The 13,351-nt window shown below is 37.5% G+C and overlaps 1 protein-coding gene across 4 annotated transcripts in view; it reads right to left on the reverse strand.

Moving 5' to 3' along the window:
- The window catches only part of LOC124138473 (C-terminal-binding protein-like), a 41,061-nt gene that overhangs the window by 16,908 nt on the left and 10,802 nt on the right, over window positions 1-13,351 (reverse strand). For all 4 annotated transcript variants that reach the window (XM_046505118.2, XM_046505117.2, XM_046505116.2 and 1 more), the window contains exon 2: window positions 3,792-3,899. The gene's annotated coding sequence lies outside the window, so the exon portion shown is untranslated. The remainder of the gene's footprint in view (window positions 1-3,791; window positions 3,900-13,351) is intronic.

Below are 13,351 nucleotides of genomic sequence, written 5' to 3' on the forward strand. Positions count from 1 at the left end.
GCAAGAGGCACCAGTCCAGTATGTGTCTGGTAAACATGCAAAGTTTTTGTTTGAAAGTATTGAATGGGTTTTGAGTTATGCTCCGGAAACAAACTCTACCCTATGGAAGTCCAACTTGTTGCAATGGAAACGTAAAAAATAAAAATTTATAAAATTCCTAAATAGCAAGAGGCACCAGTTCAGTATGTGCCTAGTAGACATGCAAAGTTTTGTAAGAAAGTATTTAACAGTTTTTGAGTTATACTCTGGAAACGAACAGCACCCTTATAGAACCTAAGTCCAACTTGTTGCCATGAAAACGTAAAAAATAAAAATTCATAAAATTCCTTAACAGCAAAAGGCACCGGTTCAGCATGAGTCTGATAGACATGCAAAGTTTCGTAGAGAAATATTTAACGGTTTCTGAGTTATGCTCCGGAAACGATTTCGGGACGGACGCACACATGCACGCACACATGGACGGAACCCATTTCTATATCCCCTGCCAACTTCTTTGGGGCGGGGATAATAACAATTTGTGGTGTGCAGTTTTCCAGTATCTGTTGTGTCAAACAGTCAGGAAGAGTAATAACTGGAAGCAAATGCTGTCTAGCGTACCATTGATTGTAAGGGTAAAACGATACATTGGTGGAGCGTGACTTCGTGTCGCCATACAATACATGATACGTTTTTTTCTGTATCAATATAAGACGATACACTGGGTAAACTAAATTACTTACTATTCATCTAAGGACCCCCAGCACCTGTCAAACATCACAAAATGTGTTGTAAACAGGGCTATCAAGTTCACTCCTAGAAATAGCCAATACGAACATGTGCCTAGAGGGAAGTTTCAACTTTTTCTTTTGAAACTGCTAAAAAATATGAATAGTCAAAAAGTTTCAAAGCAACTTGATGTAAATATACATCCCCCCCCCCCCCCCCCCGGCAGTTGCAACATATAGTACAACCAATATAGTAAATGACCAATCCCTTAATCATATTCAAATTCATAACTGTTTTTTGTGTGTATATTTTCAGTTTAGTCAAAGAGAGCAAGTTCAGCACAAGCAGATCACCCATGTCCATCAATATTTTCAACTTCATTCAACTACATGTACCTTGAATCAGCTCTTCCAAGGTCAAACTCTCTTCAATACGTAACTAACTTACCATGCTTTTCACTTTACCACTTAGATGCTCAGCAGACAAAAGGACTCCTCTTACAAGCACTCATGACTGCCAGCTCATTTTTAAAGTGTTTATCTTATTCAATCTTATTAAAAATTCTATGTCTTTAAAGGCTTTCACAGTTTGCGAGTAGTAGAAATGACAATCTGATTAAGAGGATATTAATTTCAGGAGTACTTAAATGACTCATGCCATTTATTATAAATACAAGTAGGATCAAATATTAAATAATCTATTGTCAATATTTCAAAAGCTGCATGTTTTAACCTTATCCTTATTACTAATTAACCAATGCATTGAATTACTGTTTTCTAACTGTTACCATGGTTACTGTCAACTATATCTCAGATAAATTAACAATATTGCACTTTAAACTCTTAATCTAAGGATTCTATCAAAGTCTTTTACCAAATGCGAAATTGGCACCAGTATATCACGGCGTGTCAGCTTGATGTGGAAGTTAACTCTTTCAACAAGCCGAAGCCACATCAGAATAGCACATAATTTTGGGAACCCCGGTCATATCATTCATTTATTAAATCTAACACATTTCATAACATCTGAAATCCGTATTTCATTTCAGGTTATCCAATTTTATCGATAAATTAAAAAAGTATTTTACTATTTTCTGCAATGTTATTGAAAATAAAATTCTTGGACACACTTTCGACAAAAGAACCACAATTAACATATCAAAGAGCAAAATAAAGATGTTTCAAGCAAATCTTTAAATATATTAATTAAAGTAATAACTAAAATCAACAAAAATATATCTAAAAGTTGTCAAACTTAAATCAAAGTTATTATATTCATCTTTTTGTGCGATCGCATGTAATGTAAGTCAAATGACATCTCGGCTTTCAATGCGTTGATTTCTCGGCTCAGACACAATGTTTAGTGCAAAATATGTGCATGAGAAATCTGTCACAGCTCGTCACCTATCATGATACATCCAGGAAGTTCCATATTTTTAATATAGATCGCTTAAAACTTTCAGAATAACACAATAACCAAAACCTTTCGTCAAAATCTGAAATTTGTTATACACGAGGACGGCACCATTGGTGTAATTTGATTGGCTGCCTAAGGTCATGTGCTTAAATTTGACCAATCACGACCTTGTAGTAGATTTTGACAAGAAAGCCTCATTAGAAACCAATTTTTATCCAATAAAATCGCATGAAACAGCTACGAAAAGACTCCAGTGGAGTTAACTGTCATTTAAGGGATGCCATAAGCTTTCTCATGGTACCTGACACTGAAGCCATCGACGCACGTTATTCATACGAAGCTTCATAAACGGAGCTATTTCCTCATCTTATTGAGCTGAGCGGACAGCCACTGTTATCAGGAAATGGATGATGACAGATCCTATATCAAATTCTTTCTAAAATATTTTTCCGATCACATAAACAATGAAAATGGAAAAAGAAATAGGTAAATGGATATCATGAAATCTCATATTTTCCGAAATTCTTCTAATTTTTAAAATTAATCTGTACACCATGAATGTGTTAGCTGTTATTTTTTGTAATTTATAACAAACTTAATTAAATACATTTTTGAAGTAATGTGATAAAAATAACGTTCATATGTAATAAGAGTAGGATTTTAAAAGCAGATAATTCCCTTGGTAGTAAAGGCTTCTCTATCACCCAGCACAGCAGCAAAAGCTTCTGGGTGACCGGTGTTGAAAGAGTTAACCCCAATGCAGGTCTAAGACGTGATGTGATGCCGGTCTCAGACGTTTACAAATTTGGTGAAACCCACAAGCATGGGTATGTTACTGAGGAACCTAGAAACATTATCAAAATGAACTGGGATTCGAACCCATGACAACAGGTTTCTGGCATGACCAAGGGACACAACTCTACCCAGCGAACACTGCGTCACCTAAGGTGACCCGCCTTGCCTGCGCTGTTGCATTACAGCCTTGAATTTAATGTGATTCGTTTGCAATTTAATGATATGTCTGTTAATGTTTTATTTCATCTTACACTCGGCATTATTCCAGCAGTTTCACAATAATCAACTCCGGACAGGACTTCAAAACTAAGTGCCCTTAGGTTTTTTTCAACCTTTATTGTTCAAGTTGGTCCGTGAAATACAAGCCGCTTGTACAAGGGAGTGAGTGAGTATGGTTTTACGCCGCTTTTAGCAATATTCCAGTAATATCACGGAGAGGGGACACCAGAAATGGGCTTCACACATTGTACCCATGTCGGGAATCGAGCCCGGGTCTTCGGTGTGACGAGCGAACGCTTTAACCACTAGGCTACCTGACCGCCCCCGCTTGTACAAAGACATAACACTAGTTATTACTGGGTAACATGAATTGGAAAATTTGTCATTCTGATTTTGGATTATCAGCCTCTAAGCAGGTCAACATAAATCCTGTATTAGGTCCAATGTTCCACACCATAGGTTTACAGTGACCTGCAATTACGGTTACAGTCTGCCCATAACCTTTGAGCCTTACTAGCTGGGAAACATCTTCATGGTACGACGACATGCAATCAACCAAGTAACCTGGTCCACACCAGGCCACACTATACATTATGTCTCTTAACCTGCAGTATCCAAGCAGTCTCTTCAATACAAGCATTTCAATGAAAACTCACCTCGTCAGGGGAGACAACTCAAGTGGTTATTCAACAGTGGCGTCAGGACAGTAGTGTCCCGATCACCAGGTCAAATTTTCTCAAATGGAACGACAACATCCTGAATACCTGAAACCAAGAAAACACACTTTGAGTACATTGTTATAAATCAAGTGAGCGCCGAAGTGAAAAAAGTTTTACCCAACGTTCAAAATAATTCAAATTATTATTATAAATGAAATCGGTACTAGTCAATCTGATCTTACATACCGTATTCGACGTAATAAGCACCCAGGCACTCTCAAAATTAGAAATGGGGGGCTCTTATTAGAATATAATTTTGGTGAAGAAAAACAGAGTTGAAAGATAAATTTTGTGGTTTATGCTGACAGCCTGAAATGTTTATATACGACCAATATATTTTTCCAGAATTTAACTGCCTATAATAAAGGGTGCATATAACACATGAGTGCGTATTATACGCAAATAAATAAGTCTTGTGTACACTGATCAATCGGAAGGGGTGCTAACTGGGACTGTTCACTTGCCAATATATTAGCAAATATCACCGTGGGCACATATTAGAGTGAGGCGCATATTACGTCGAATACGGTATGTGAGGCCAGATTGACAAGTATGGTTTTCACCATAATAACACCCCCAAGGCATAGAAAATTAAAACCATTAACAAGGTTAATATATTTTCAGATAGAGCAGTTGTGAAAAATACAGTTCAAACATCTACAGTTTTACTTAAAAGGTTAAAGTACTCATGGAAATGAAAAAACCCTGTTTTGCAGGATTTAACAGTCGACACAAAGCATTACATAGATGTAAATATGAAATAAAAAAACAACTGGAAAAGTACTAGTCTGGATTTGCTAGTTTTATCTCAGTGCTCAATACAAAATGTACTTTACAGGAGGTAATTTGTAGGCACTTTCAACATTCAAAAATATAACTAAGTCCAAATTGACATGGCAGAAACAGGCTATAGGCATTATGCAAATTAGCCTGGAAAAAAGTTATCAAAACAACAATAAAAATAACAGCTATGTTTATGTACATAATAATAATGACATGTAAGTTGTTGTTTGAGAACGGAATATGTTACTTTTACGTTCTGATATTTTGACGATGATTCACTATCCCACAATGCCACTGACAAATCACTAACCACTGACAAATCCCATGCACATGGGTTTCAAGCACCTGTTTTCACCTGTCGTCAAGGTGTCATAGGTCATGGACATTCACCTTGATCTACTATCACCTGGTTATGCTCAGTTTCACAATAGTCTGTTTTGTTCATATTTTTACACACTTTCACGTGTAAAAAGACATAAAAACCTTTGATACGCTGTATTTGTGCCAAGGCCCAATTAGTACTAACTGAGTTGTTTGAATATTTATATATTTTGTATATTAACTGCATTTATTTAAAATCTGAGATCGAAAAAAAAAATTTCATTTCCGTGAGTACTTTAGTAAGCAATTGTGAACCAATTCTACGCTTCTGTCGTCTGAAAAAAATCTGAAATACACACAAGAAAATATGGACTGTCACATCAAGTTTCGGTCTGACCAGGGGGCACTTACATAGATAATTAATCTAGAAGTTGGTTGGATATGCATATTGTAGCAGGGCTCTTAGTACAATGAGGTATTGTAGATCTTATACTCTACTTTCATGCTGTACTTGAAGACAATATAGCCTAGGGTACAGTTTATATATTTGTTCAAACAGTATTTCAGCACTATTACCACAAATCAGGATAATGCTAACCCTGAAACCCATTAGTACTGGTGCAGAGAAGCTAAAACCTGTGAACATCTGGGTTACAATAGGTCTTCAGAATTCCTTGCTTGTCGTAGGAGCTGACTTTGCTGGTCGTAAGAGGCGACTAACAGGATTGAGTGGTCAGACTTGCTGACTTGGTTGATGCAGGTCATAGTATCCAAATTGCGTGGATCGATGCTCATGTCAATCACTGGATTGTCTGGTCCAGTTTGGTTACTTACAGATCGCCATCATAGAGAGTTTGAATATTGCTGAGTGCGGTGTTAAACAAACAAAGAAACAAACAAACAAACAAACAAACAAGCAAGCAGAGGAACTTCAGATCATATTTGGGAAAATCTTGATTTGAACCTGGCAGTGATGGAATATGCAATACCTGAATAATATGCAGAAGAGTTCCTGCCCTAGCTAGACAACTAGATGATGGCTTCTGGAAAAGTATTATTCTTCCCTAATCACCAACTATATGATAACAGAAGATAACAAACATTTTAGGAGGTAACTTCTATAATCTATAAAACGATGAAGATGAAGGGAACATGATATTTAGGGTTTCATCTTGGATTCCAAGCTTAATGCGGAGGCAAGTTGGGAACATAAAAATGTTCAAACAAAGGACATGATATGCTCAACAGAAGTCATTTTAGCACAAGAGACTAAAGAATATGATTTCACAAATTGAAACCAAACCAAGGATAACCCACTAAAACTAAGATATGATATATATCTAGCAACGTGAAACTGAAAATATAGATAACCTGTGTGACAAACTACCAAAATGTGTGCTGTACAAAAACTCAGAAGAAAAATTCAAATGTGGACTCTAGCACACACAGGAAAGAATTGAGGCTTCCCACTTCCTGTATGTGCAAAAGCATTGGGCAGCAGGACACTATTATCTGCTCAACTGATTATGGATGGCTGACAGTAAAGAGGACTTCTGTTGAAAATCGAAAGATTTATATATTGTGATGACAGCCAATATACAGGATTTATGGAAATTGGAAGCGGTGTAATAGAGGAACAATATTCACAGGAATTATTATCACAGGATCTGCATCTAATAACGTGAAAAATTAACGCGAGAAATTCTTGTTTCTATAAATCCTGGTTAGTTACCGATAAGGAAGTTCACTGGGACAGATGAGACAATGACATTGCAGAGGATGTGCAGTACAAAGTACATAGCCGTATATATTTCCTACTTCCAAACAAGCAGGATATAGAAATCTGAGCGAGTGAACGATGTAGGGATCAGAACAGGAGTGATAGTGTCACACTGGCAAATGAAACAAGTGTCAGCATTTTGTACTTCCCAAGAATGTTGTATTGATCAGTATGACAAACAAGCATTTCATAACTTTATGTTGGATGGCATCAAATGGCATACATCCGGATTTTATGATGAATGATTTGTCTGTCACGCATTTAAGTAATTGGATCTCATGCTTTTTTTAACATTTGTCATATCGCCATGCTGCAGTGGCAAGCTAATTAATTGAATTTGTAACTGACTGCTTAGAAACAAAGAATTAATCATTTGTGCAAAAGCAATTTCCTCAAAATATGAGACCTTGCAGTAGGCGAGTGAGGTGGATTATAACCCACTATAAACAGTATTTCAGCTATATCACAGCGTGTCAGATTGATATGGAGGAAAACCTGAACTGAGCCAAGTCCAAGACATTACTATATATTTCTTATCACTTTGGTGAAACCATTCACAAGGGCTTGCACTGAATCTCACGAATCATAACCAGGGTGATTCTGTTATTCGAACCCATGATCTAAGAAGTGTGGGAAGACAAAGAGTCGCAATGCTTTTCAGAGAATTCCAGTGCCATAGACACACGTTTGATAACGTGGCCATCTGTGCACCTTCTGAAGAAGTGGTCTCCCATATGGGTCAGGATGCTAACAATGGCAACAGGATGTCATCAATGACATCTGCATTACGACTACAAGTTGCAGCTCAGGTGAAGTCATTGTGACATATGTGCTTTGTATGAATTTATCATTTCTCAGTATTAAACAGCGTTAGAAATTGGCACTAGTCCTGTAGTCCTTATCAAACTGCCCAATAGTAAAGGTATCCTACGGACTAGTAGAAATTGGCCCATTTTAAGGGTTTTGCTATATGTTATCATTATAAGGACTAGTGGACAAAAGCTGTTATTTTCTAACCCTGTTAAATCAATTATCAATAAGAAACCTATTCCAAACAATGCCTAAAGAGTATATTCAAACAACATCCCAACAGTGTAGATGGCCTCCAGAACTAATCTGCCATCTCACCACATCATTTAACCTTCAACAAAAGCCACGCCATCAACACTGAGAACACATTTAAAAATTACAGCTCCAAATGATAAAACCAATATGGAATCAGATCGATAACTTGATGAACATGTAAAGCACAGCAAAAATATTGAACAAAATTGCACAATCACTGAACAGTCAACTTAGATTGGTCAGGGAGTGGGCAAAAAGCTGTACAACTGCAAGGATTGTGCTGTTCCCCCCTTGTGTGTGTGTCGTATTGATCAGGTAAAGATTTAAATCAATAATTCACGAGAAAATTATAAAGTATAGAATATCACTTGGAACTGGTGGAAGCATTGGAATAAGAAGATATTAATGGGCTCAAGATTAGAAACAGGTTCATCTCCATGGATTTGAAAACTTGGAAGTTGTTTTTTTTATCCATTATTGATGTAGCCAAATACAAGACAGCTCACATTCCACTCAACAAGGCACAAAGCTAAGATATTAGGGGATCATGATACATTTATGTCGTGTATCGATACACATCACAAACTAGTCACGATGTGATACATTTAGCCATGCCCACATTGCAGCATTTTTGCATGAAATTCTCCATGTTGCCTGTGGTGCAGCTAATAAGAGATTGTTGCCGTCAAGACAGTGTTAAACTTGCATGACGGTTACAATTAGGTTTGTGTGGATAGCTTTATGCCATCAGATGTAGCATGTTGTATCGTGACATGCAGTAACTTAAGGCTAAGCTAAGTAGTCATCAGCATGATATAAAAGCAAAACGTCGCAAATGTTACTTTTTTAAATATCGACAGAGGAAAAACGTGAAATGGATACATAGATCACGTATTGTATCAGAAATAAATTTGAGAGGCATTGACAACACTCAGGGTTTTATGCTACGCAGAAATGTGCATCCATTACACGCTAATGTATAGGATGGATGCATAATAAAATTTATATTGCATCCAAAGGAACGCACAATACTATTCATTATGTAATTAAAGTAATTATTAAATCTTACAGTACAGTACACTACACTGTTTAGGGATGAGAATGGATATTTTCCTTTTCAGCTGAAATTTCTTTTCAAAGGAGCGGGATCCATAATTTGGGGGTGTTAAACAGATTTTTGGTCACTAAAATTCGTGGAAATTCGCAGAAGGCTCTCAACCCTGACTATTTAGTAATGCTCAGGAACCTCATATTATCTGTGAGGCACCATGAAATTAGCATTTGGAGTCCCCTGAACATATAGTTTTGTAGGTCGAGGTCAAGGTAAAACCCTGCACCTTGCAACATCCACAAGAAAACTCAATAACGGACATGTGAGTGAGTGAGTGAGTGAGTGAGTGAGTGAGTGAGTGAGTGAGTGAGTGAGTGAATGAGTATGGTTGTACCCAGCTTATTACGGAAGGGGACATCAGAAATTGGTTTCACATCATGCCTATGTGGGTAATAGAACCCGGGGCTACAGCTTAACTATCTAACGCTTTAACCACTAGGCTACCCCACCGCCCTACCACACAAGAATGAATTTTATGGTCCCAACAGAATCGATAGAGCCCCTCCTGCTAATATTGACACTCTATGGGCTACGGAAACTGGAAACGTGTGATAGCACGTGTATCAATCCACAGTCCAGATTTGACAGTCTCCAGTTCATAGATATTGCAAAACGCTCAAGATAAACTTGAGTACACAGAGTTCAAAATAAAGCATGAATGTGAAGGGGTCATTGTCTTAACCCTAATGTTTAAAGAAAAGATTTATGGTTTCCAAGATTCAGAATACCATGGCAAACCTCAAGAATCTGGACGCCACTTTAATTTAATTGCTGCTACATATTACATGATGCAGGATGAGTTTGCAAAATGGTGCTTTATAAAACATGCCAAATCAGTCTACAATTAACTAAATTCTGAGTGAGTGAGTGAGTGAGCGAGCGAGCGAGCTGGGTTCGACTCATCGCAACTAATCGGCAATAAATCTAACCATCAAACACCATGCATATAGACTATAAAATACTAATTTGCTACAAAGCAATATTTCTAATATTTCATCTGTAGTGGAATTTCTTTAAAAAAAAATTAAAATCATGTTTAGTAAAGTACAGTCACCAGTTAACTGTATAGTCTGTATGTTTACATATAATGTACTCCTACAAGATATCATAGAGGAAATACTGCTAAAATATCTATGGCACTATCTTGTCAGTCACCCCCAGAGTAGTCAATCCAGTCAGATAATCAGTCAATATTCTCTAGTTTTCACCACTTAATCACTAATATGTTTACAATAATCACTATCTTAAGTATCCATGATGTCCATTGCAGCTTCAAAACTAAAACTTCCTGAAAGAATTAACTTCTATCAGGACCTGCTAATCTGAGACAAGTAAACTTTAAAGGGACAGGCAACATTTCTACATAGACTACCACTTTTACCATGAGGTAGATGGCAGCTCAGCAGCAGACTAGTCAAAAAAATTATTTTCTAATTAAGATAAATAATCTGCCCAAATATTCAGGAAAAGAACTACAGGACGACCTGGATTAGAAGCTCTGTCCAAAGTTCCAACCTGTTATAATGTTTTAAATAAAAAAACTCACTCACCTTGGTTGTTAGGTGAATAACAAGAGATAGATATTTAGCAACATGACAATGACAGTAACAAGCCCTGGTGAATAACAAGAGATAGATATTTAGCAACATGACAATGACAGTAACAAGCCCTGGTGAATAACAAGAGATAGATATTTAGCAACATGACAATGACAGTAACAAGCCCTGGTGAATAACAAGAGATAGATATTTAGCAACATGACAATGACAGTAACAAGCCCTGGTGAATAACAAGAGATAGATATTTAGCATCATGACAATGACAGTAACAAGCCCTGGTGAATAACAAGAGATAGATATTTAGCATCATGACAATGACAGTAACAAGCCCTGGTGAATAACAAGAGATAGATATTTAGCAACATGACAATGGCAGTAACAAGCCCTGGGTTTCATATCCGTTCATTTTCTAGGACGTCCTAAAGCATGGAAAGATTTTTTCAAATTTGGCATTGACATAGAAGAATGTCCTTCCAGAACTTGATGTCATGACAAGTCCGGTCATTGTAAAATCACTGCAAGTCTTAATTTACTTCCTTCTGCCTTTAGTAATAGTCAAGATATCACAGTATGGGATACCAACATAAACTTCACACAGCTTACCCTTTTGGGATCTAACTCTGGGCTTAGGTGTGACATGTCAACACTCCAACCGCTCAGCTGCTACCCATCCTTTATGCAAATTGGTCAAAAAGAATCTGAAGACAATTAACCAGGCCTCCATTTAAGGATGTACTGTACTACACGTCAGCAAAATTGATTAATAACCGCAATTCCCCGAAACAGTAAATGCAGATGATATATCCTGTAGACTATGTGGAAGTCCTTCCTACTGTCGTGACAATAGGTCGCGGACTGAGAATGTGACAATCTGACCTAATAAGCCTGATAAAGGGCAGCCTACTCATAAGCAAGTGGCATAGTGATGTGGATGTCTCATGTCTGTAGCCCCGAGCAGTGGCTCGCATCAGGTCCCCAGCTGTTGTCATAACGGCATCACTGTCTATAAAATATTAATCACGTTTCCTGTATGGTTCAGTTGCATGTGACAGCATCACAGAAACAACATATTGTCACGCAAGGTGTGGCATATTCGCCATTAGTTGATTTTTTAACATGCTTGACCTGGAACTTCACCACTTGTTTGCGATAACATTTAACTATGTCAATGAACAGGCCTCAAAATTGAACGTGACATACATGTTGATGCCCTATTTTAAAGAATTTGATATTCAGTAAGGACTTACCAAGTATCTAATGATGTCTGCTAACAACTAGACAGAGGGTTTTAAAGCATCCCCTTAAAATTAACTCCCTTATTATTCATTGCATGACACAAACCGAGGTGCTGTGAGGTTTTCTGCTATAGTTACAAACAGTATTACCACACATGCCATCTTTTGAAAACTTTTGGCATTATTCAACCCTGCACTACAAAGTGTTAAACACAGACACACTGCTCTGAATAAAAAACGTAAGAACATGATTCATTGTCTGACAATGCTGAAATTGTATATTTATTTGAAACAATATCCCAGTTGTCTGCATCAGTGATACACAAGGTTTTGCTGGCCTTCAAATTCTGATAACCCCAAAACTTAATAAACGACAACTTAGGGAACTGTGATAAGGGCAACAAGGTAATATTTTCATATCCAGAAGTTTCAGTCATAACCTTGAGTAATCTGTCCTGGGCTAAAAGTATGCTTTGGATAAGGTGAATTTATTTTCTTTCTCAAAGGTTTCGGGCAGTTATTGGGGACATTAACTTGCTGATGCAGCTGTCAGTGTCATCACTAACTGCTCCAAAGCCTGGCCCTAGTAAGTTTCTGTCGCCACTCAGCTTATAACAGTCCATATAAACAGTCAAATCTGATGAAGATGCTGCCTAAAGCCAATTTAGGGCCATTAGGCTGATTCAGTAGTTTTGGCTCAGACTACACCAGAGTACTTGTGCAAGCGTGCAAGGGCAATTTTTTCACTCATCTTAACTCTGTAGCTAGCCCACTTCCAGCATATAAGGCCTCATTTTTAATCATTTGGTTTATAGTGAGTGAGTATGGTTTATGCAGCTTTTAGCAATATTCCAGCAATATCACAGCAGGGGACCCCAGAAATGGGCTTCACAAATTGTACCCACATTTTGATTATAGGTATATTTTTTTACAAACAAGAATGGTCAATATATTCTAACATTATTTACTAATCATCAACACATTATCAGACAGGTTAAAAAATTGAGGTTTCAAAATCCAAGGGTTACTTCCTGTGTAACATTGGTGTTTATTACCTATGATTGAAAACATATCAGGGTTCATAAAAATCATATGTGTCCTAGAGTCATATCACATCACGAGACAACAGTGTATTGTTTCCATCATCTGGACGAAATTGTTGATGCCATTCAAATCTTATTGTGACGTAAGGTCAGAATGACATCACACCTGAAACGACGCCATAGCTGAAGATTCTTGACGTCATTTGACCAAGTGTGGGTCCACTGATGTTCACCTTGCTGTCCTTACAGGAAAACACTAAAATTTGTCTCTGTATGCTGACATCTTCGGTAATAAATAGAGTAAGTGAGTGAGTTGGGTTTTTTGCCGCTTTTAACATTATTCCAAAGCAGGGACGAGCAGTGACCAGGCATTTTTGAATTTCTGCATGGGCAAAAAATATGTTGAAAGCCCGAAGTGATGCAGGACTAAGACGTTTACCACTTCGGTGAAACCCACGAGCACGGGTATAGTGCTGACAAACCTAGAAACATAATTTGGGCGAACCGGGATTCGAACCCACAATCATAGGTTTCTGGCGTGCCCAAGGGACACAACTCTGCACAGCGAATCGCGGTGCCTTAGACGACTGGGCCACCCGT

This window comes from Haliotis rufescens, unplaced genomic scaffold (genome assembly GCF_023055435.1).
Source record: "Haliotis rufescens isolate VD_foot unplaced genomic scaffold, xgHalRufe1.0.p SCAF_54, whole genome shotgun sequence".
Taxonomy (NCBI): domain Eukaryota; kingdom Metazoa; phylum Mollusca; class Gastropoda; order Lepetellida; family Haliotidae; genus Haliotis; species Haliotis rufescens.